This window comes from Macrotis lagotis, chromosome 7 (assembly GCF_037893015.1).
Source record: "Macrotis lagotis isolate mMagLag1 chromosome 7, bilby.v1.9.chrom.fasta, whole genome shotgun sequence".
In the NCBI taxonomy this organism is placed as follows: domain Eukaryota; kingdom Metazoa; phylum Chordata; class Mammalia; order Peramelemorphia; family Peramelidae; genus Macrotis; species Macrotis lagotis.
The window spans coordinates 81,880,140-81,884,922 of NC_133664.1; the positions used below are offsets into that span (position 1 = coordinate 81,880,140).

Below are 4,783 nucleotides of genomic sequence, written 5' to 3' on the forward strand. Positions count from 1 at the left end.
CACATCCATTTTATAGGTGAGTAAACTGAGACAAAATTTAACTGCTGGACCCAGGATGACAGAGATAGTAAGTGTTTGAAATCAGATTTAAATTCAGGTCTTCCCAATGCCAGATTCAGTGTTCAAAAGGGAGATATCTAAAAATGACCAAAATGATTAGTCTATTTGCTCCGTAAATCAGTCACTTCAATTTAGGAGAGGGACTCATCAAACTAATAGAAAGTATGTATACAAAATATTAGCTTTTCAATCAGTAGTTGTGGTAAAGTTTGACTAGAGAAGCTGTTTTTCTTCTGTACCAATGCCTCTATATATTGAATTCTCTCTTACAGTATTGCCATGTACACAACAGACCATAAGAGAGAATTCAATACAAACAATAAATTTCTATTTCAAGAAGATCTATATAGTAAATACTATACATTTCTTTTCAAAGTGGTCCAGCTCTTTTTTGCTTTCTTTTTGGTTTTCTTTCATTCTCTGCTGTGCATTTTTTACTTCATTTCCCCTCCCTCTTCCCACTAACATAAAGAAGGCTACAATTAAACATGGATATATATATATATATATATATATATATATATGTACATGTATAAATCTACACAGATATATACATACACTCATATATAAAAGATAAGTAAGATCATACCAGGCCTGTTTCCTCCTTTTATCTGTTTCACTGAAGGTAGACAGCATCTTCCTTCATATAGCTAAGTCTTCCAGATTTCTCTAAATCAACCAGCTCTTTATTTCCTATACCACAGCAATCCAATAATTCAACATTCCAATCCAATCACATCCTATCAGGGAGATTATCTATGAAAGTTTTCCCCCAATTTTCTATATTCCTTCTATCCTTGGCTACATAGACTTTATTTATACAAGAAAATTTTAATTTAAAATTAATTTAAGGGGCGGCTAGGTGGCACAGTGGATAGAGCACCAGCCCTGTAGTCAGGAGTACCTAAGTTCAAATCCAGACTCAGACACTTAATTACCTAGCCATGTAGCCTTGGGCAAGCCACTTAACCCTTGTAAAAAAAAAAAACCTAAAAAAATGAACAAAAAAATAAATAAAATTAATTTTAAAATAAGCAAAGTTATCTTTTTTATGCTTCAATAATGCTTTCACCTTATACTATAGTCTAATATTGCTGAATCTACTTTATATCTTTTTTTTCTGGTTTTTTTGAAATTCTTGACCTTTTGTTTTTTTTCAAATCAACTTTGTTATTTTTCCCTAACAGTAAATTGATTAAGTCATTTAATTAGGATAAAGGATTGAATAGATTAGTTAGGAAAAACTGTCATTTTAAAAATTATATTGTTTTTACCTACCCATGAACAATAAAGTTTACTTCAATTATTTAGAACAAAGTTTATTTGCATAAAAAGTATTTTGTGTTTATGTTCATGTAGTTCTTTGGGAGTTAGAGTCCAGCCTCAGAAAACAGATATTTACTAGATGTGTGATCTTGGGCAAGTCACTTAAACCTGAATGCCTCTCCTACAAAGCATCGCCAGTCAGCCAGTCATCCTGATTCATATCTGGACACTGGATCCAGATGGCTCTGGAGGAGAAATTAAGGCTGGTGACTTAGCACAACACCCACTCACCCAAATCCAATTCATGTGCTTGTCAAGGTTTAACATCCCTGATGTCATGTTCTTCTCTGAGAATGAAGGACAAAAAAAAAAAACCCACATCTATTTTGGCAGATAAATACTTAGATATTTTATACTTTCCAGATATCTTGAATGGTTTAAAACAATTTTGAATAATGTTAACACAGTGTATTTTCTATTTTTCAGTTTTGATTTATTTTAACCTTAACTTTGTCTAAGATCATGATTACCATCTATGCTTTTTTAAATATTCTTAATTCTACTCCTGTCCTTTATTTTATTATTTTTATAGTTTTCTGAAAGCAACATATTGTTGAATTCTAATTTTTATCCGTTATCCCTTTACATTTTATGGGTAAATTTGTCCCATTCACTTTCTAAGGTACAAATACTCCCTATGTATTTTCTTTCTAATTTTTCCTCACTATCCTACTCATTCTATTTACTCTATCCCTTCTCACTCCTCTCCTTTACTTTTACCCACTATTCCTTATGCCCTTCCACTCCTAACCTACCTACCCCTCTAAAAAGTCCCTCCCTTATCCTCTTTCCATTCCTATACCCTTGCCCTCTTATTTCTTTCTGAATTTAGAAGACTTTTATACCCTTCTCTCTCTCTCTCCCCCCCCACCATGTGTTGTGTGTGTGTGTGTGTGTGTGTGTGTGTGTGTGTGTTGTTCCCTCTTTAATCCATTCTCGTTTTCACAATACCTACTCTTCCTCTACTAGCTTCTATTTCAGTTTTTCTTTTTATGCCTCATGGGCATAATTTTATTTTTCTCTCTACACCATTTTATTTTTTAGAATCATTCCATAATTCACAGATCAGCCCAAGCCTTTCCTTCAAATGATCTAAATAAGAATGACAATTGTAAGAATATTGCTAATACTTTCAAGTATATGAAGTAAACAATTCTACTTTATTGGATTTCTTATACTTGATCTTCAGTGGTTACCTTTTATTTCTCCTGAATGTTATATATGTTGAATTTTCCCTAAAGTTCTGGGATTTTTGTCACAAAAACTTGAAAGTCTTTGGGTTCTTTAAATGTCCTTTTTCCCATTCAGGATTATATTTAGCTTTAATGGATAAACTACCCCTGAATGTAACTCCAGCTATTTTTTTTCTATGGAATATAGTATTCCAAGACATCACTTTTTAGAATAGTAGCCACTAGGTCTTGTGAAATTTTACTGTAGGTCTGTGGAATTTACTTTTTTTAAAGCTTCCAATGTTTTCCTCCTTAACATGGGAGCTTTAAAATTTGGCTGATATTCCGACAAGTTTTCCTCCTGAATCTCTTTCAGGTGGTGATTGGTGGATTTCTATTTCTACTTTACATTCTTGTTCTAGAAGTTCTTGAAAATTTCTTGTAATATTGTTATCAAAATTCCTTTTTATCATAATTTTCAGGTAGTTTGACTAATCATATTATTTCATCTCAATCTGTTCTCCATATCAGTTGTTTTTCTGATGAAATGTTGCACTCTTTTCTATTTTTTCATTCTTTTTATTTCATTTTGAACAATTATGGATTTATTTCTGGCTACTGGAGAAATTTGTAGGGCAGAGGAGAGAGGGATTACCTATGATTCAGGATTACCTGGTGTCAAGTCCCACCACTGACATAATCTATGGTTCTGTTGCAAATCATATAATAAGACAGCATGCTAGTCAATGCTTATTATAAATTGTAGAACAGTTACAGATCTGCTTTGGTAGACTTTGCTCACGAGTAACTACCTTCACAGATGAAATCAAAAGTATGGAGAAATAACAAGGATCAAATAATGTCAGACCCAATCATTTTTCTTGCATGTTGCCAACTTTACCCTAGCACTGGTCAAACTTTCTCCCAACATTAACCTATTACGTGTACAATGGATTCAGATTTAGCAAATAAGGACGCTTCCATGTTGCTATTTTCCTTATCTGAGAACAGACCATTTCCCTGATAGGGAAAGAATAAGACATGGTGAATATTCATTTACAGAGATACCAGAGTACCAAAATGAGTGGTCCATGTTGTCATATCCCTGCCCTCAATAGATTTAAATCTCATTTGAAGTTATGTCAAGATATTAAACCGATAAACTAACAACCCAAAATGCCTATTACATGACGATCCTAATGATTTTCATTATTCTTTCAACTAATCTCAGAGGCTCACACTTGGAATAATATACTGATCTGTAGCCTATCCCAAAAGGGATCTTGTAATTGTTTTCATTGTTACTTTGAGGCCAAGATTTGTCCTTAGTAAGGAGATTGTGTCTCTCAGTTAAAGAAAGGCAGCTTTTTCTAAGATCTCTTCTCCACTTATCTGTGGTATTTCAATGATTGACAAACAGACAAAAAATATTTATTTGGGGATTATCTATATTGAAAACTGGACATGGGATTTTGTCTCTGTCAACACTGCAGTAATATCAGTTGTTTGAACAAAAGGTGAGATATTTTTCCATTCAATCCTGAGTGCTAAAAACTCTCCAGTTTATATGCAGGAAGACATTTGATTTTATTGATTCTGTTAGCTGAATAAGTTGAAAATCCTATAACTAAGCAAGCAGAAGGTTGATTTTCTCCTTATTTTAAAGGTTATTAAGAAGACGACAGATATAGAAGTTATTTGTCTTTGGACAATCTTGGACAATCAGAACTATTCAAAAGTTGGGTCTGTAATGCTGTTGTTTTTTCCCCAAACCCAAGACATCAGTGACCTACAATGTAATTGTATCTTTCCTATGAATGCTAATTATATTTTGAAAGAAGATTGAATAAAGTACTTTGTTATAAACAGGCATGTCACTGTTTCCTTGCTTTTCTCTGATGATGAATTATAAAACAACCTCCAAGTTTCCCCCAAATCCCATCAATTACTTAAATATTTACCTCCAGTTACAGCAGAATCCTTTGCCACAAACCACTACCTAAGATCATTCTGCCCAACAAGTCCTTTTAAAGACAAAGCTATTTGTCATAAATACATTCATGAGCAACAAGAAATGTTTGAGATAGAAATAAAAAATTATGATACAGTACTAAATCATAACCTTCATGACAGATAGTCATTTTCTCTAGAACATAGCTTTCTTGTTTCTTTGAAAGAAAAACATCTGTAAGACCAAATGAAAATCATTTTACTGATTATGGACT

At 32.9% G+C, this 4,783-nt stretch overlaps 1 protein-coding gene across 1 annotated transcript in view; it reads left to right on the plus strand.

Moving 5' to 3' along the window:
• ADARB2 (adenosine deaminase RNA specific B2 (inactive)) overlaps positions 1–4,783 on the plus strand; it is a 704,572-nt gene that overhangs the window by 678,097 nt on the left and 21,692 nt on the right.